Genomic DNA, 22,106 nt, shown 5'->3' with positions numbered 1-22,106 from the left:
TCTGTAAATAGTCTGTTCATTCTCTTTAACTCAATTATTTCCTCATGGGGACCCAATTCACATTCATATAATCCATATGCAGTTTCTAGGAAATTTGCTATTATGTATAAAATTATTGTGATATGTTAGAGATGAAATATTAGCTAAGGTGTGTTGAGATCAATCTTAAGAGAAGGTGACACTGGAGTATAGCCTTAAAAGTAGTTATAGTTCCCACCGGAAGAGTAAACTAATCAAGAAAAACAAAAGGTAATAAAATAAAGTCATTTTCAGAATACCAAGCATGTGCTTTAGACTTGTCACTAGGAAACTCAATTTTCTTCATTGCTTTGTCAGTATTTAAGATATTCAAATTTGTAATTCTCATTTTCTTCATATATAAAATGAAAAGGTCTTCTGTGTATATTGTTGAGAATCCAGTGAAAAGTAAACATGTGGATAATTATTTAATAAGTGTAGAGTACTGTGTAATAGTAACTATCATCATTAATTTCACATCCTGTGTACATATAGAATAACTGAATTTTTTGAAAAAAAAAAAAATAGAAGAAGCATAATACTGGCCCCTTTGGTACCTGCTTTACACAGCTAATCTTTAATATTTCACAACCTGTCAAGGTGATTGATACCAGTTGTGGGGATAGACACCATTAGGTGGCATTGATTGGTACAGAGCCAGGAGAATTTATACCTTCATTTGAAATTCATCTCATTTTTCTTCTCTTTATCTCTCCTTGTTTTAGGACATCTTATTCATGTTCTTCCTCTCTCATTGTACCCATTATTAATGTAAAATTATCAGGAGAATAATTGGCTAATTAAAATCAGCAATTTTGTCTTTGCTCTCAACAGATTTTTATTTTAATTTCTTTGGGAAATTTCTGAGGATAATCAAACAATATTTCAAAAAAGCAAAAACACTGAAAAAATCATAAAAAATAACATATTTTACCTTTTTATACAAAAAAAAAAAAAACACACACACACAAGCACAGAGGTGTGTCTGTTGATCATGTACAATATGCACTACTGGAAATGCTTGTCGCAAGTATTTTTGTCACTAATGGGAAGGAACTAAAGTGTTCTTTCCTGAGCATTAAGTGATCAGATTTTGCTACTTCAATTGTTTTTTCTACATCTGCAGAGGAATTGACACTATGATCTGATTGATTGCTTTTTATTTCTACTGCCAAACACCACACAGCATTCACGTGCTGTTTCCATGACCTCTACTCCTCAATCTCTGTCTCCCTGTACCCACTCTATTCCAAATGCTTAGATACTAGTTATAATACCTGGGCTTAGGTTTGTGTAAAGAGAAAGAGAAGAGGACCATAACAAGTGAATGCTGCCTTCGCTACGAGAGCTCTAGGTTTCTCTGACCCGAAAGGACTTCAAAATTTTCCTCTCAATTTTTACTTTCAATTTTAGTCTTTTGCAGGTTGTTAAGTATTACAGAAAACGACTTCCTACATAAGCTATGCAGAAATGAAATGGAATTTAATTGAATTTCTACTTCAAAGGTTAATGATTTCTGGTTTTCGCGTGCACACAAAGCCGGCAGGGAGTTGTTAAAAATGCAGTTCTGATCCAATCACCAAACCATCTGATTTAGTGGGGTGTGGGTGAGTGCCTTTTATTACTCTGCTGGTTGGCATTAGAAGCAGGATTAAAAGTCAGATATGACTCCCTATCTACCATGATTCAATGTTCCCATTAAAGTTCTAAAATTTTAACAGCAAAATTACAATTATTTAATGTTCAATGTATGTTTTGTAATGGACAAGGGGGTTCTTGGTTAGAAAGTATGTATTCTTCTAGCCAAGGCTGGGTCTATATGTCATCTAAAGAGTAAATCAGCATCTAGAACTGTGCTTTCCAGAGAGTACCTACTAGCCATAGATGATAATTGAGTACTTGAAATGTGGCTTGTATGCTTGAGAAATGAAATGCTTAAATTTCATTGAATTGTAATTGACTTAGATCTGAATATCTATAGGTGGATACTGAATTATTCAGGCTAGAATAGAAAATGTCCATTTTCATGAAATGTTTTCTTCAGAGCTGCTGTAATGTATCCCTCCATCTCACTCTATGAACATCCTCAATGATTTGAAGCAATGTTACTCTTTAATTAAAAAAAAAAAAAAAAAAACTGCCAAAGATCAGTGTCAGAGATGGCCACTTAAAGTGAACTGATGTTCCAATGCCTTTGTTCTCAGAGTTGTTCCAGTTTAAACTAAGGCCAAGTAAGCTGTATCTTTACTCTAAACCCTTCACTACATGGCATTAGCTAAGTGTGTGTGGGTAAATTGCCTTGGGTTTCTGATATCAGTTTTTTCATTTGTCAATGGGGAAAGCTACCAATCACATTAAATGTGTTAAAAAGAAGCAAAAGTCTGAATTTACTGCTGTCCTCTTTATTTGACCTGAATCAGAATTATGACAATATAAGTTGCATATTAGCCAAAAAAATCCACCTAGTGCCTCATGTTCAGTGAAAAAGTTCCTGGTCATTTACATTTAACCTCTCTGAAAAAACTCCTAGGAAAGGGTGTTCTGCTTAATTCTCTTTTAGATGATCATTCCTTCTGTTTTGCTCTCGTGCAGCTGTCACTTGTACAACAGCTATGGGTTGCTCTTGACTCTCAAATCCATGCTTAGCTTCTGCACTTAGACTCTGGCACAGCATGGCATATTTGTTTACTTAAGATAAGCCTTAGGATTGAGGAGAGTTAAGCAAGCAAATGCAGACAAAAAGATGGTGTGGAGAAATTGTGATATGGATTCCTTAAAAATTCTTTACTTTTTAAACTCTTGCATTTAATGAACATCACTGTCCAGAGCTTCCATCAGCTAAGACATCATGTAAGACCTGAACCACCAACATGTGAAGGAATAGATATTAGAATGCCATTAATAAAAGGATTTTTTTCATTTAGTACTTTTCATTAAGTTATTACAATTGATGATTAGAACCACAACAGAGTGAAAAAAAGTTTAATACCAGTGTCAGAAACATGCTATGCTACACACACACACACACACACACACACACACACAGATCGAGAGACTGGCATTTTGCAACATAACTCTTAAGTTGTAATTTGTGAAAGAAAATGTAAAAAAAGCAAGTACATACTTCAAGAATTAATATGATCAGAAGCATTTGGCATTTTATGGCAGTATGAAGAATATATTCCTAAGTATTCCAAACATACTATGAGCTTTTTCTCTTCCATAGTTATCCCTTAGAATTCACGGCATCTCCTTATTTCCCAGTCTTTGCAAATAGCATAAGCTGCTCTGTTTTTACAGGAAGGAAGCATTAGTTTGAAATACTCAGATTCAGTTTTAGCTTTAGATGTTTTATAGAAGGTAACTTATAAAATCACTGAAAGAGGAGGCAAGGACATTTAATATAGATTTTGTCTTTGTGCCTAAGGACTTGACCTCACAATTGGAGATGCCACTGTAAACATGACTCTCAAAGATCTCTTTAAAAAGTAATACAGGAACTGTTAAAACAACAACAACAAAAAAGCAGAATTTGCTATTTACACCTGCAGGATGAATGGGCAACAAGAAAATATATTCTAATGTTGTAAAAATTCATAGCCATTGCTTGGGACAATTTTTCATTGATAGAATTATACACACTTTCAAAAAGTGCTACTAAGCAAAATTTTTTCTTTAAATGCAGGCACAGAAAATAGCAATAGCAATGTACCTAAATTAATATATTTTATGCTATTCTAAATATGTACAAATAACCAAATTAAAAAACTAAATAGTATAACCATTTACTATACAATGATGTGCTACATAACTTAATAGTTACCTGTAGTTGAGTGTCAGTAACTGAAAACTTGGAAGGCAAAACCACAGATAATAGAGGGAATTCTGCATATGGAGTTAAGTTCTAAGTTTTCAGGCATTCATTGGGTATCTTAGAACATATTCCTCATAGATAAAGGGGTTAGGGCTACTGTACTCAGATATTTGGAAAACACAGTTTTCAATTTTGGTTTGAAGGTATTTTTTTACAAGAGGTTAATATTAAAATGAGTAGATTTTTTATTAAAGCAGATTCCTTCCTATAATGTAGGTAGACCTTATTAAATCAGTCGGAGACCTTAAGAGAAAGTCTGAGGTGCCCTGAGGAAAAGGAAGTTCTACCTCCAGACTGCCTTTGAACTTGAACTGCAACATAAACAATTCCCTGGGTCCTTAGCTTGTCAACCTGCTAGCTGTCCTGTCAACTTGAGCCAGGTGGACAACAATTTTTTCTTTTCTTTCCTTCCTTTCTCTCACACACACACTCTCTCTTTCTCTCTGTTGCGTTCTTTCTTTTTTTCTTTCTATCCATCTACTCATCCATCTTTTTGTTTGTGTTTCTTTAAATTACCCTGATTAACACACTTTTCATTTCTAACTTTCTTTTTTAATAGCATGTGTCTTCTACCAATAAACTCTAAAATACGTTTGGTTCATGTTTATTATCTGTGTTTTTTCTTGAAGAAAATATACCCTATAAAGGCAGAGACATTGATCTCTCACTCTAATGCTTGGTACAAAGTGACACTCAATAAATATTTGTTAAATCAATGAATTAATGTCTTATCAGCCTTTTTATATATTACATATTTTTAAAAAACTAAAAAATTATTTTAAATCTAGAGCACTATAAAAGGCAAAAGCTATACTAGTGAACAAAATATAGTGAACACATATTTTACACAGATTGGGCATATTTATTAAACTTTATTTGGTTTTATTAGTTAAAATGAAATTAAGTTATCTTACTGTTATGTTATTCATAGAGTAATAAAAAAATTATTAAGACTATGTTAAACAGATAATATGTAAATAAATATTTATAACATCTGTTGTTTAAATTTATTTAAAGCAACCCTTCCATATCTTCATTACAGATCATAGACTCGCTTTTTCATCCATGTTATAACAATGGATGAAGGCTTAGAAACTTGGTACACATTATTAGTTGTTTATGTGAATTATAAAATGTAAGTTTCATTACTACTCTAAAGAAATTGAACCAAAATCTATCTTTTATCCAATTAGGAGCTCAAATTAATTAATGAATTCTAACTTGACTTTAAGTAAATACAGTTTCTTACCTAATTTTGCTTATTTTAGAAACAGAAAGACTTAACCTTACTGTGGAACTAATTTCTACAATTTTTACTTTCAGGCCCAATACATGAAAATAAAATTATTAAACTTTCCAAAATCATATAGGATCTTAAATCATATAAAATTAAAATGAATGAAAATAATTGTATACTACCAGGAGTAAGAAAAAAATATTCAAACTATACACAAGACAGCTACAAGAATTAAAAAATAAAGTCCATAGAAAGAAGGTGATAAGTCATAAAAGCATTTTAAAAACAGAATTAGAACTGTTTATTTTATTAAAAAGTTGACATAGGTTATCTTTAGTGTTTATGACTTGCAAACTAAAGTATTTAATATTTAACATGTTTAAATACAAGCAGCAGCAGTTTGGTAATCAAAAGGAATAATTTGAATCATCTCAGAAAAATAAATTCATTATAATTAGGATATTTCAGAATATGATTAAAACATGTAAAAGAAAATGTATTCACCTTTCTTGTCATCAAAGTACAGAGTCTGTTGAGCTGGATTTGACCACTGGAGGGAGGTGTTATCATTTTGATCAACCCTGCAGGTCAAAATTGCTGTTCCGCCTTCAACAACCGTTACATTCTGTGTTAGTGGAAACTGCCCTTGGCTGCCTAAAAGGAGATTAAAGAGAATGTTGATTAAATGAAAGTTATAAAATGATTAACTCCCCAAGATCTGCATTGGACTTCACTTCTCACTTTCAGTAAAATTTAAACCAACACAATAACAACAAATCTATATATTATGAAAGACAGAAAAATAATTGAAAATCCTTAATCAGAGGATGACACTTTTGATGTACTGTTATGACTCCTTTATACTCCCTTACATGTTCCAAAAACTTCTTTCTCTCCTAAGCACACATAAAGATTTACATTCAAACAGTAACATGATAATCATTAATTTTCCCTGGCCTTGTATTAATTTTGTGGTGCTAGATTGGGTCATTGCAGAAGATAAGGCAATGAATAATTTTGGATGAATTGAACTCTCTAAAGGAGCATATGAAACACATAAAATACTTTTCTGATAGGTTTTATAATGCTGAATAAAGTCTATGAAATATGAATATTAGAACTTAAGATTCAATTTTTGATAAAGGAAATTATAAAAGAATCCTATTTCACCAGGGTTTTTTCCTTAAATAGATGTAACTGTTTTTAGAAATACAAAACGTGTTATAGAAAGCAATGTGAATATTCTTTAAAGTGTTTATCCTGGAGAATATCCATCAAACTATTACAAAAGCCAGTCATAGTGGCACACACTTATAGTCCAAGCTACTCAGGAGATTAAAATGAGGATCCCTTGATCTCGGGAATTCAAGGCCAATATGCGCAAGAGACTTTGTCAAAGGAATGAATAAAACATATATCTATATCTATCTCTATATATATTTATATATATATATATATATATATATATATATATATAGATAGATAGATAGATAGATAGATATAGTGATTACTGTAACTCAGTAGATTCAGGTAATATTCTTTATCATTTCATTTTGTAATTACCTGCTTTGCTCCAGTGAATATATAGTTCTTTTATTATCAGGAAAATACATATTCTTAAATTACCCTTGTCAATTTTGGTATTATTTCCATGTTCTCAAGTTTTCCATTTTCCTAAGTATTATACTAATTTATTAAAATAATTCATGTAATGTATTTAATAAGTGTACTTCAAATAGTTAAAACTAAACTCATGCATGCAAAGAAATTATAGATAAGTTTCACTTCACTATGATCTGGAGATGAGCTCCGACAAGTCTGATAGTGAGGATCAACATGGGTAAAAATTATTTTCTAGAGCCAGGTTAAAATACCATTATGTGAGCAATGTCATTCATTAAGTCAAATACAATTTACATACGCAAGAACATTAGAAGGACTTAATCACACCCATGAAATATATTTCCCTTTTCTTCTTTAGTTTTATAATGATTCTATCATTACTACAAGCACCACTTGAGGTTATGCTGGAGCTATTGGCATAAAAAATCTTATTACCAAAAAGCCTGTTGATTGGCACCATAAGAGACAGAAGAGCCTGAAGGGAAAAATTTCTTTCCAGACCTTACTGACACAAGCACAGAGGTTCATGACCATGTTATATAATTAGGCCTATCAAGAATAAAAATCTGATATCAGGAGCTTTGTCTTCTCAATGCCAACCTCTTAGAGTCACTATGGCAACTCCCCAGGATGTCTCCCTGTAATCTTTAGGGTGGAGTTTTAAAATTGAGGTTAGGATTTGTCTGGAATAAATTCTTTGATAGTTGACTTGAAAGTCAACCGGAGCCAAAGTGGGATGTGCTTTGCCGACAGCTCAGAGGTGACCTCGAGCAGGGAAACATGGAGAACTATCAATCTTGTGAAGTGAGGTGAGGCAAATAACAGCATCAGAGAAAACATGAGCTAAGACAGAAAGAAGGAATAATTACCAGAGTTTAGCTCATAAATATGAAGCTCAGTATGGTTTTAAGACACGTTTTTCAGGTTCCTTGGTATGAATGTAATGCATAAATTGAACAATCTGGGGATGATTCTTTAAGTAATAAAAAGCACACAACTGCTAATAAATATACATAGTTCTACTCAGATGACATTTTGACTATCAACTGGTACATAAATAATGCTGTCTGCCTCTTTAAAGAAGTGGAAAAAGTGCAGTGATGCTTGCAACAATTTCATCCACTACATTTGCAAAATAATTTTCAAAACATCCCCATAAGAAAATATTATCCTTCTCATTTCACAGATGGGTAAACTGACACTGGGAGGTTAAGTAATTTTTTTTTTCCCATGGTGAAACAAAGTCAATGAACCATTTGGAGTTTGTTCTGAAAGTTCAACATTTTTATTCTTACTTTCCATAAAAACTGCTGTGTCATAATAGCTTTATTTTATTTAAATGTGAATTAGACAACAATAAAAAAAGTGATCAATTTTAACAACAAAACTTAAATTTTAAGTCAAATAAGAGAGGATTTCAATATTAACTACCTTTAAATCATCCATGTTATAGAGAATTTAATTTTGATAACTATTTCAGTCCTTCTTTACTGGCCTACTGAGGAAAGAAACTGGTATTTGTTAGGGTCTTCTACATGCCGGGTAGTTTACATATATCAGCACACATGAGCTTTGTCCTTCCAGGTAGGAGATTAGGACAGTGTCCTCCATCTTTTCCCTGAGTGGATTCTGACTTTAAAGTACTATGACTTCAGTTCCCTGGGACTTGCAGCCTAAAATCCCTGCAGTCAAATAATTTAGTTTTTCCCAATAGAGAGCAAATTCATGTGGAGAATCTACTAATCCTAAATACCCTTAGGATATGTGGTTTCCAAAATCAATTCAAAAGCCTGTGTTATAGGCAGTCGAACTTCTTCTCTGGGGTCTGAATTGCCTTTCACTTGTGGTTATAACCTGCAGAGAGCATAGAGTTAGCTACTACTTTTCTCTTTTAACTCCTGATGGCTCAAGGTTGACATTCAATCTAAGAGAGTCTTTCCAAAGAAATTACTCATTTTTTCAGTTAGAAAAATTAACATTTTATCAAATTAAGAATTCATCCTCAATTCATTTATTATACAGATATTTTGTGGGACTATAGGATTTGTCTTGTATGGATCAACATTGGAACTATGGTTCAAGGAAGAGAAATTTGCTAAGGCACCTGCAAAACTATCAGAAACTTCAGAAGAGATAGTGATGTGGAGGAAGGAGACAATCTGCTTTGGTACAGTACTGATTTTGTTTTTCATCTGCAAGGATTGCTAAAAGGTACCACTTGTTTCATGACCTCCTTTTAAAATAACCTTGACTCTAACTGAGCTCATCCTGATCCTAGATTTTAGAGAAGTCATTCTTATCAAAGTAGCACATGATGGGATTTATGAAACTTCCAGTTTGGAATCTCTGAAGCTGGCTATTTTTTAAGGATCCCCATTTTTTCATCACTTCTGTTTATGTCCTCTTATTATCTATATAATGATCTGTCTTTCATACTTAATTCTACATTAATTAAGATTATAGTCACAAGGCATCTAATCTTTGAATCAGCTATGGTACCCAACCTACTGTATTGTAAACTAAAGGTGTTCATTGTCTAAAGTGAATGTGTTTTCTTAGAACAATGACTGGTTTTTATAGGGGAATTTGTGACAGCAGCATGACAAAACTATTTCAAGCCAGCTGCATTTGTTCATGGATAAATTGAAGGGTAGAGGTAGAGACTAATTCTTCACTGAGAAAAAAAAAGTACAGAAAAAGGTCAATCCTAAGAACTTTAAAGATATATTAGTAAGTGTCTTAAGATATTTTAAGTTCTGTTTCAAATAAATAAGAAGTGTATGTAAGAATATATAACCAATAGTAATTAAGAACAGAGATACCTAATGTTATTTCAGCACTGAAATGGGACATGAAACGATAGAAGTATGGCAAATATGTATACCAGAAAGAGGAAAAAATAATATACAATAATATTTCTTGAATATTAAGTAAAATCCCTCCCTAAGCTTTCCTAGGTAGATGGATTTCTACAATTCTAAAAGCATTTTACTTTTCTTTTGTATCCAGTTTAATAGTCCCTTTCCTATCTTATCTCATTCCTCCAACATTATTAAGCCAGCTTTAAATATATGTGAAATGTAGCTAACTTGAATGGGGTGTTCACAATGTCCTAGGTCACTAGCTACAATTCTAACTGTGCTTCCTGTATCGATGATTTAATCTGCAATGACAAGCTTGTCATCATCTCTACCTTGATATTAGGGAACAAATGCACAGAGACCTTAAATTATATTCCCATAGTCTCATAGCTAGAAATCACACGAACTGTATTTTGAACTCCTCCTGCACTTTGTTTTCATATCTTACCTGCTTAATCACAGAGTGGTTATGAAAATAAACTGAATTTAATTCTGATTGCCTAACTGTGATAAAAGAAAAACATAATTTGTAGAAGCATTTTCAAAGATACATTTAGACCTACATACCTATTTTTAACAAATGAAAGGATGTTTAAAATTCTAGAAAAACCATGATGTGCTAGAGCTGGCTCACACAAATCCTGAGACTCTAGCTCTCCCCACTTCGTGCTCAGTGACATAGGTTTGGTAGCTTGAAATTGACCACAGAGGGAGTATTTTCACCATGGAAATTGGCAAACATTACAGGTCAATAAACTTCCCCATAGAGCAAGTTGTAAAATATTTATAGCACACCACTGAAAGATGTCATTGATGTCTCTTGTTGGGGCTGCTGCACATGTTTTTAGCTCCTTCCCCCCCATCTGACCCACCTTTCTTTCAATAAATTTTTTCTAATGGGCCTCTATTTACCTTCCACTCTGTAGAGAGTAGTGCTAGTATTCTTAGGCTGCCACATTTATTTCTATTATTACCAGTGGTTTAAAAACTTTCTATAGCTATACAGATATCATTTTCTAATTTATTGCTGTGAAAGGCACTTTAATGAAGAGGAATAATTCAATATCCTGAAAAGATAGCTCTCCTGGCTCTGTCTTGAAATAGACTGAGCAGCTGCCATTATCTCTTCACTGTTTCCATCTGTTATATAATTATGGAGAGAATAGTTAAAATCTTTCCTTGTCAACATTAGGAACCAAGTTCAAAATCAAGTGAACTGAGTCTTGTCTCCTGTTGATCTTACTTAAGAACAATCCTTTCCTCACAAATTTCATGCATTTCTTTGCTGTATGACCTCTAAGAATTTAACACATTGTCACATAAGACATACAGAAGTCAAATCCAAGTTTATGGCCATCCTAACCTTGACATTGGAATGTGGGGTGTTATTAGAAAAAAAGGAGCAAAAAGCAAAATCATGAAGAGAGATCTTTGAGACCTGCAGTACTTTTGAAAGAGTGAAGGCAGCTAAAGATGCATGTTTTAACACTGATCCCAAAGTATGACGCTGCTTCCGCAAACAATACCATTCAAGCTTTGCTATCTCTTGAATGGATGATGAGCGATGGCAATGCTTTTCTGCATCTCTCTTCCTGAGCTTAAGATTAAAGGGGGCTACTACAGTAGACCAGTGCTCACTGCACATGAGTGCCTCCTTACTAAGAGCAATAATCACCTGAGATATATCTAGACAGAAGGGCAGAGGCTGAGGCTTTGCACAGCTGAGAAGGAGTAAGTTACAGTCAGTAATTTTTCAGAGTAAATGATCACATTTTATGGGCTATTTAACGGGAACTTAGGACCTCTCATTATATTTTTCTTCCTGAAAATGAGCAAAACTTTCTCAACAGAAGAGCCAGATTTAAAAACAGTGAAGAGGAACAAACAAAAACAAGACATGAAAAGAATTAAAGATATTGTTTTTCCAATGAGAGTGTGTAAAAATCTATACTTAGTGAAAGCTGTCAATTTAATATCCAAAATTATCTCTTTCAACAGAAATATTGCCACCTGAATCAAATAGCATACCTAATGTTTGAGATGTTTTCAAATACTTTTACATGTTCTCTCAAGAACCCCACTTAAATGCAAACCACTCTCCTCATCACAGTTCTCTTGTATGTGAAAAACACAGAGGCCAAATGGATCAGTCAATACAAAATATGTTCTTAAATCATTCTTAAATACAACATTCAACAAAAAATGACAGAAATAGGCAACACATTTTTTAAAGGAAGTACAAAGCTAGCCTACTATTCCTACTATTCTTAAAAACCTTTTCAAGTATTCTTAGGATTTTGTTCTCCGTCTCTTTCTCCACACCACCCCCCCCCCCCTTTCATTCCATCAACTGGTTTGGGGTATTTATACAAAGAACCTGCATCTTAGAAAGTTCAAGATCATTCTTATTGCCTAAATTAGAGTCTAAAAATATACCTAAATGCACACACAGCATGCTATTACTTCCACTAAATTACTGAAAGCATTCTAAACAAATAACCTTCTAATGTGAAAGTTGTGGCTCAGTAGTTGTGTGGACTGAAACACATATTGCATACTGAAACCTATTGGATTGAAAAGCACTAATGTCATTAATGCAGGCTTGCAATGCTCAAGAGAAGAGCAATGAATGCTCTATCATGTGAGAAAGAAAATCAGAGGAAAAATTGACTGGTAACTAAGTGCAAAATATTTCCACTTTTGCAATGTCCGTCTGTTCTTTCAGATACTTAGAATTCTTTAGTTATTTTTTTCCTATCATTGAATTACAGTTTTTAGGTTTGCTTGTAAAACTTTCCTAGGCTTATAACATATAATTTTATTTTTCTTTGATTCTACTTCATCCTTTCTGGATTCAGCTTGCCTTTTAGAGTACAACACCTGGTCTCCACCTTCTGTGCCACCCCTTTGCCCAGCCACTATGGAGCATAGCCATCAGACTGGTGCTGCTTGCCAGTTTCCATAGAGACAGGAAGCACTTTGGAGACCTATGTACCATTGCAACTGCCAGACCAAAGTAAGGAAGAGACAAAGCTGGCGGGCAGTGGGTCTTGCAAGGCCAGGGAAGGTTGGAAGGGCTTTCTCTTTCTGATATCAGAGCATGACAGTGCCAAATTGGCAACATCAGTAGTTACAATCCTGTAGACCAAATCCTGGTGTTCACTATGGCCATTGTGAGTAGCCCATCCTGCTACCAACTCAAAAACAGAAGTACTTGTGTACCCAAAGCTTGGCCTTGGTCCTTGCTTGGCTTCTGATCCATGACAAAAGGCCCTTTCAGGTTTACAGTGGCTCCAACTGCTCCTGACCCAAAGAATTATCATTCTCTGGTAGAAATTCCTTCTCTCTTTTACTTTTCCAGAATATGATTATAGTTTTCTAGGACACTCAGCAGACCAGGAACCTAGGGAATAATCATTGCATTGTTTCCTGTTGATCTACACAGGTTGACTGAGCAGGTTACCCAGTTAACTATATAACATTATATCAAAACTAGCTGCCATTTGCAGTGTCTGGTAGAATTTATAATGAAACATAATTCCTGAGTACCAGGATCAGTGCTGTCCCTGGAGAAATCTGTAATGTAGGTGAAACATAACATTAGTGACTTCCCCTCCATTTAAAAAATGTTTTGTGTAATTGTATACCTCAGCCTTCTCTATTATAATATTCCCAGCACAGTTATTATTTCTACATAAAATAGATTTTTCTAATTTCTGCCATTAATTTTGCATTACCTAGTCATATCACTAAGTTTTTGTTTTTCTTAAATTACAAAATTCTAATTTTCAGAGAATACTTATAAAACCCTAGGACATTTTGTTTTATAGTTGCTTTATGCTTTTGCCTAATAGTTGCATTGTTTAGCATGTATTAAAACATTACTTGATGGTAAGAATTCCTAAATTTTTAAAAACTTGAATATATACAAAGTCAATTCTTTCTATTCTTGGCTTATTTATTTATTTTTGCTAATAACCTTGCTAATATGCTAAATAAACACAAACTTACTTAAAATCAGTGATCTAAAATAAACACAATTAATCCAGTTTAATAGCCACAATGTACTTTTGATATAAAAACATTAAAATAGTTAAACGTGGTGACATAGTTCTTCAATTCAAGCTATTTGAGAAGCTAAGGAAGAAAGTTTGCAAGTTTTAGGTTGGTCTAGGCAACTTAGTGAAATTCTGTCTCAAAATAAATTTTATGAAAAAGGCAAGAGTGTAGTTCAGTGGTAAAACACTTGAATATCATGTATGAGGTCTTGGGTTCACATACCAGAACACATACACACACACCCCAAAATATATTTTGTTTTGTTAATTTATTTGTATTTACTTAATTCCCTAAAATGTTTTGTTTTGTCAAATATTCAAAAAAATAGTTCATTGAATGAACATATCTGTTTTCTCAAGGTAAAAATGAGTTTGATGAATTGTTCAAATTTATATTCACCAGAATTCATTGCTTCTCATACAAATATACCTTCAAGTATATTAAAAACCAAATCAAAGTATATTAGAATCCAAAGTATATTAGAATCCAAATCAAAGGAAGTAATTTAAAAATAAAATAACAATTATATGTCTCTCAAGACAATATACAAGAATAAGGGAATTGTAAAATTCTGTTACTTCAAAACAAACTCACATGCTAATTATCATGTGTGCATAAAGTCATTTTGTCTTTCTAGAATATTGTTTGCAGGATGAATGAGCAAGACCTAGAACTGACTAGCTTTTCTCGCTAACTGATGAACACTTGAGAGGCATCCTTCCAGTGAAAAGAAATTTATGACCACAATCACAGTCTGGTTCACAGTGAAGCTCAATCACGTAACTAAATTTTAAATTGAGATGTCAACCTGGAGGAAATATTCTGGAAAGGAACACACAGATGGTAGGACTCTTCTGAAGACAGGGTGAGGGATGTAGTGCTGAGTGTACAATAATCAATCTTCAGGAGACAAAAAAAAAAAAATTGACTGGGTGGGATATAATTGTTTAAAATTGAAGTTCCTGGGAAAAATTCAAACAGAATTTAAAAGGGGGAAAAGTTATGCATATATATTTGTCTCATCCAAGAAGTCCTAGAAAGTTCATATAGCTAACATAGTTTACATATTAAATGACCTCAATGGAAATTAAAATCCCTAAAACACATCTAAGAGCAAACTAAATTAAATAGTATAAGCAGTATCATTAAAATCCTAATTTCAAATATACAAGTTTTTAGAATGTTCAAAAATATAAAATATTGCTAGCAAAATAAAATCAAGATTAAGAGGGGAGTTAAAAATAGAAAATATACAAGAATTTCAATCTGGTTTTTATGCTGATTTTCTCTTATTCTAAATGAAATCAAATTATAATAATTAAAGATAATCATTGCCTGATTTATTATTCCTTTGAATTTTTCATACGTTTTGGAATCACTTTTTCCTTTGAATTGTGTCATATATAATAAATACTCCACAAACATAAAATTATGTTGACTATTATCTGAATTGCCTGTTCATTAATATTATTTTACTTTATTATTCTCTGCAGAAAATCAAAATGATTGCATTGGTATATTGAATATAGTTAGTCATGGAAAATAGCAACTTAGATGCTCTTTAGATTCAGCCTCTTCAAATATGGAGTGTGATACATTTTGAAATAATATGAATGTAAACTACCTTTTAATAATAAATAATTTCAATTCATATTAGACATTTGAACTATAAATATAATGTAATATTTTCAGAGACAATTTTTATATTTTTAATGGGTTTTGTTTATAAATCATACTTTGATGCCTTTAATCATTTTAACACACATATAATTGATGCTCAGAATATGCTTCTCATAGTAGAAACTTGGGATATAACTGTGGGTAAGATTAAAATGATTCTTGCCCACTCAGAGCTGAAAATGAGTCAGTAAAAATAAGGAAACACAAATAAGAAAAGACCTGGTTAAGAAGGTAGTAAAATTTCAAGTGAAATATAAACAACCAGAGAAAGCCATACATTTCAAAGTAGTCCAGAGACAAGGAAGAAACCAGCTCAGTACCCTGAAAAATAAATTAGCTGATGTTAAATTCCTTAGCCAGAGCAGAAAAGAGGTTGGCTGTGGAAGAAGATGGTGTGGAGCGAGTTGGGAGGTCAAGAGACTGAAGCATGAAAGATGAGAGACAAATGAAAATGGTCCCGATAAGGTGGAAAAGATCAGAGCCAGATCATAAGTTATAGGAAGCATACATTTTTCTTCCTGCCATCCCTTTAATGCAATGGCAAGCTATTGAAAGAAGTGATATGTCTCAGTTCACTGTCTCAGAAAACATTGTTTTATTAATCAATCATTATCTGTAAATAAAGAAGTTTTAATCTTGCACATGTATCATTGTGAAGTTATGTTTACTATCAAGAATACTGCTGAGGACTTGGAATGGTGGTGCATGGTTATTATCCCAGTGATTTGGGAAGCTGAGGCAGGAGGATCTCAAATTTGAAGACAGATTAAGCAACTTAGCAAGGCCCTGAACAACTTTGTGAAATGCTGTCTCAAAATAAAAATTAAAAAATTCTGGGGGTTGTGGCTTAGTAGAAAAGCACCTTTCAATTCCTAGAACCCCCCCTAAAAAAATCTTAAATGAGAAAACAAAGAATTCACTGGGATTATTTATTATAGAAATTACAAATCCCTTGGGGTTTTAAAATTTTATACTATATATAGCTAACTTTCTGGTAAATGGAGCCTTATTGACTTGAGCTTGTTCTCAAATAGGATCATCAACCATATGTCCATAGACTCCTGACTTTTAAATATCATTGGTTTTGTAAGTTTCTTGTTATTTATAATGGTGGATTTATTGCTTATTTTTAAAACTGCAGTAGTTATTTTGGAGAAAAGAATTTTTTTGGTAAACTACTATGGATATAAACATTACATTTAAAAGAGTTTTCTTTTTCATAGATATATTTTCCTAAGTGGATAATAGTGGTATGCTTTCAAATAAATTGTGCATTTCCAAAGATTTAAAATATGAGAGAGTAAAAACTTTTGAGATATTTTCCCTGTGTAAGAGTGTATTACATAAACTTATAAATACAACTCCTTCTTTGACGTGTATAGAAATGTTTACCAATTACAGAATTGTTATTCTTAAGGCATCCATTGGTGGTATGAATACAAGATGACATTTAAAGTTCTCAATGGCACAGTCAGAAATGCACTTTCATTTTCGTTCTCTGATAGGTATAAGATATTTCCTTAGACATAGTGGGCACACAGTTTTGAACACATGAACATTGTGTTCAAATGATAGCACCTTAATTATTTAAGTGTAGATCAATATGTAGTAACATATGAATCAACTTGGAATATTCCCTAAGGAGCAAGTTCCCTTTTGAAAAAAAAAAATGTAATAACACAGTGGTTAATAGGATGTGTTTTTCACTGTTTGATCATTTCTGAATGCACAAAGATTTCATTAATGTTGATTTCACCCATCTTGTCCATGTTTACATGCTTTGATGTTTGAGCCCTTTGTAGTGCCACATTAGATCTAGGGGAACATTCCCCTACGAGAGCAAGTGGAAACTGCTGTGGGAAAATTTTAAAATGAAACTTGATACTTTGTATAGATTCGTGTAGATAAATCAGCTCAAAGAATTATACTTCTGATAAGGGAAAAAAAGGAATTAATACTATCTTCTCACATCCTTTTTGGCGGGGGTTACTCCCTTTTAATCTTCTGCTTGGAAAATAATAATAATGTTTTTAATGGGAATTATTAAAATAAAAATCAACAAAAATTGAGGTGGAATTTGAAAAAAAAATCTCTTCTGACTTAAATATTAGAAATCTTGTTATAAACAGTGTTTCAAAATGAAAACCAGACAAAAAGACACATTTGTAGCAAGGCCAACATTTTCCAAACTACAATGTTGGAAGTGTCAACAACGGATTCCTGACCTTTCTTCTCACCTCTAGCACTCCCACAAAGCAGTCTCTTGATTGAATCATCTTTGCAATTCAAGGAAATCCCAATGTACACAGAATAAAAAGAGAGAACTTGAGGGAGATTGCTTTGTACTGGACTAAGCATCTATATGCCATTGAAGATTGGTAATGGAAAAATTAATTTTCAGGATTGACTACATGTCAATGTGCATGGAAAACATCCAGACAAGGCTGTGTGACAAGCAAGGCATAAGAACCAAAGGGACCACCAAACTAGAGGCCTCCCTGGGTAAATGTAGCCCATATTGACCTCGTCAATATGGTAAAAAATGACTACACACATTCTGAAACATTTCAGGGAATTAACCTGTTGGCTATGGACATCCATTTCACATCACCTGGATTATTACCTTTGCGTTAACTTAGTGTAAAACATATATGGCTATGTTCTGTGGACATTGTTGGATATATGAAACCAAGAATTGTATTACTGCTGGGCACAGTGGTACAAGCCTGAAATCTCAGGGGCTAGGGAGGCTGAGGCCAAAGGATGGTGAGTTCACAGCCAGCCTCAGCAAAAGCAGGTCTCAGTGAGACCCTGTCTCTAAATAAAATACAAAATAGAGGTGGGGATGTGGTTCAGTAGTTGAGTGCCCCTGAATTCAATCCCCTGAACCTCCCTCCCCCCTGAAAAAATAGTGTTACTACTCTAGCATAGTGGGCACTGCTACTATATTTTCAGAATGATAAGACTGTAACATCTCTGCATAGTCTACTTGCTGAGGTACAAGCTATTCCAACATCAGCAAATTAGTTCGAAATTATACATGTTCGAAACTGTTCTTATTTGTCTTGTTCCTTTTTTCTATCAGATTGGAACTAAATAAATTATGATATAGTTCATGATTTTACATAAAATTGTGCCACAGATTTTTATCTCAGGGTCCTAAAGCCTTATATGCCTTGACAAATCTGAAAGCAAAGATGTGTGCTAGTGCAGACAGATACATGATACATGATAGAGAGATAGATGATAGATAGAACTTAGATCTGTCTCATTCTTTCAAAAACTACACTGACACATTAACAATTGCTGACATTCATTGCTCAAATTTAGATATGTACTTAGTATTGAGTTTTTCAAATCAGTGCATGGGGAGAATATGTTATTATAATTCCAAATATTATCAATACCAAATTCTTCTCTGAAAGAAATTCTAATAGAAAATTAGTCCTATTGTTTTGTAGTTATACTTTATTTATAATTTTTTATAATTTTTAAAAATGTAGATCCTATATTTTTCAAGATATTTTTCCAAAATATTAATGCACCCTTAGAAGTTACAAATTTTCAAATTCAGGGCAGTGGATATAATAAATCAAGGATTCAGAGGACAGTTGCAAAATTTGCAAGTGTTTAGCTTATTCACAGCAACAAAGGAATAAGATATTTTAAATGTAACTACTCTTGAAATGACAAATTTTGTGAGTGTGTGTGTGTGTGTGTGTATTAGAAATCAGTAATTATATTTAGTAATCGTTCAATAAACTTATGTTTGGAGCTATAATCCCAGATCCCACTATTGAAATCATTGACTGTTAATCTTAAAGTAGACTACAAAAATGACCTTAAAAAAGAAGGTAGTACATATTCTTTTTTACAACATTTCCTTACCAGAGATCAACAAAAAGCCAACCCTTCATGATTTAGGGTCAAATCTCTCACAGAAAATTTCTAAATGCATAAAATGCAAAAGGTTTTGACTGATGATAAGAAAATAAACTTGTATTTGTTAGAATTTGCACTGCATTAGCATTAAACTAATGATTTATAATGCCATGATAGCTGCTTTAAATATATATATGATGCTTATTTAATGAGAGAATTTTGACATGCAATGCACTTCCTTCATTTTTCTTGAATTAGCTTGCATAGCCCCAGGGCACAGGAAATATTGACTCATGTGGCAGGGTTGATAAGCATCAACTCTCCCTGCAGACTTGGGCCAGCAAGCTGCTCCTGAATCCAGCAGATGTTTCTACTGTCTAGGCCAATAGGAACCTTGTGGACCTTTTTTCCTTCATGTCCTCCCAGGAGCAAATGTTAACACAGCAGAAATTTGGATGCTTGCCAAATGAGAAGCAGAAGAGTTGGTGAGAACATAAGGGTACACTCTTATCCACAAATAGTGATCATCAGTAGTTTGAATTGACTCTTAAGCCATTTCTTACAGCTTATATTGTTCATTTGCTACTTCATTTAACCAAACCTCTATAATCCCTGTTCTTGTTACATAACAGCATTTATCTAAACATATAAATCTAATCCTAGAATATGCTAGTTATTTCAAGTTGTAAATAAAAACTGTAAATATCTAAATTAGGAAAACCATTTATTACTATTTTTAATCATCTGAACAGAGAAATTGCCTAATATCCATTTGCAGATTATCATATATTAGACCCAGTACTGATTTAAAAAATTCAAGAAAAAAGTATTTAAAGTGTAAATTTAGTATTTGTTTTTACTGAATTTCATACTTCTTGTTCAGTTGAATTTTAAATGTACTTTCTGAAGAATAAAATCTGATTAAATAAATGTGGCTATCCTCATCCATCACTCCCTCTCCCCCACTCTGTTTTGCTGATCCAGGGAACTGTCCATTGATTTTGTAAGATTTGGGTATTTAATGACCTATATCCAAATTCTATATTTTAAAATCTTGCATAGATTGTATGTAAGTTTTTTTCCTTTAAAGAATGCAGTAATTTAAGAGGAAAAAAACATTCAAAAGAGATAGAATGTGTTTCCTAGACTATGAAACTACTTATTTCTCTCATTTTTGTGAGGATTTATTTTTACAGTAGGACTTATTTTTACTGTTGACAAAAGAAAAACAAAGATAGGAAAGAAATTTAAATGAAGAAATAACAAATGTTTGTTACTTTTCATTATTCTAACAATATTTTTGAACACTTACTGTGAATGAGGCTCTGTAAATTCAAATGAAAATACACACATATAGCATGATAATTAATAGGAGTCATTTTAATAAGGTCACCATTAAACATGTTCTATAGGACACATAATCTACACCAAAACCTACATTAAGAGGCGGCTGGGCATAAGCTTGGTTTTCATTTGTTTCTATTATTACTTTGGAAAGGGCATGTTGTTTTGAGCGAAGTAGCAAAGAATAAGTGAATAGAAAATGTTGATGGTATTATAAAATGTTTCTTGTACAAGACATTTATGATAAGTGTGTTTAGATAAGACCCCACTCTTACAAATTTGTAATGCCAAACATTTAACAGTTTTTCTTCCATGTATTCTAATTGTCACAAACTGAATTTTACATTCCTTCAAAGATTGCTTGGACATTATGTAGCTTTGTGAAAGGAAACAGAATTTCTAGACCAGAAAGCTGGCAACCATCGCCATAAGACAGAGGCATTGTCAAGATTTAATTACAACAGAAGTATTCTTTGCAAGCTGTACAAACAGTTTTAGGTTAACAAGGAATCAAGATAATAATATTTTATACCTCATTGAAACAATAATAAATATGATTCCTGATTTTTATAATAAAGATAAAGCCCTAAGTAAAAACTACAAAAGACTTTCAGAAGGCTTAGAATTTACTAGGTAATAAATGAAATGAAAATATTAACAACAGGCCCTCAACTGTGCTCATGGCCTGGTATACACCAGTTTCATGTAATAATAATAATAATTAATAATAATAATAATAATAATAATAATAATAAATACTGTATGTTATGAAAAAGACAATAGAATACAGAACTCAAAGGGAATCCATATTCTAAAATGAACAAGTCATTCTTAGCTCAGTAATTCCAGTTTATGTTAAGATAAATGTATTCTAAATTCATAAAATTCAACTATTTCAGTAGCATTAATTTTAAATTTAAAAACGTGAAAAAGATGTGAAGACTAATTAGATGAAAGACAGAGTGGAAAGGAAACCATTGAGAATGAAACTTGATTTCCAGACAGGTAACAGAACAGATAGTGATGTCACCAATTAAGATGTAGACACAGAAGGCATAGTAGTTTACCTGCTAACTTGTGCTGTTTAGCAAATCATCCAAAACAGTTTCTCAGATCAATATACATTTTTTTTTTTTTTTTTGTAGTTCACAATTCTGTGACATAGCAACTTGGATTGGCCTCAATGGGCAGATCTTGACTGTTCACCTCAGCACACCTAGGGTTAATTATCAGCCGTGTTTTTGGGAACTCCACTTTTGGGGAAAGGTTGCCCTTGGAAATTTCATATGTAGATATCACATTGATTAGACCTAATCAATACAAGGTTCTTCATAAACAGGAAACCATGAGCTATCTTGTGCATCTGGCAAGATGAACTTGTTTATTGATGGTGTCTAACAGGTATTTGCATATTATACGATGTAAATAAAGTGTATGAAGAATTTACTAGGGGAGAGGGGAAGATGGCGGCGAGGGGAGTGCATTGCCCCCGTGTGCTGCTTCACTGTGTGGGAGTATGACAAGTCAG

Source organism: Marmota flaviventris, chromosome 8, assembly GCF_047511675.1.
Source record: "Marmota flaviventris isolate mMarFla1 chromosome 8, mMarFla1.hap1, whole genome shotgun sequence".
In the NCBI taxonomy this organism is placed as follows: Eukaryota; Metazoa; Chordata; class Mammalia; order Rodentia; family Sciuridae; genus Marmota; species Marmota flaviventris.
This window is presented reverse-complemented; position numbering follows the sequence as displayed.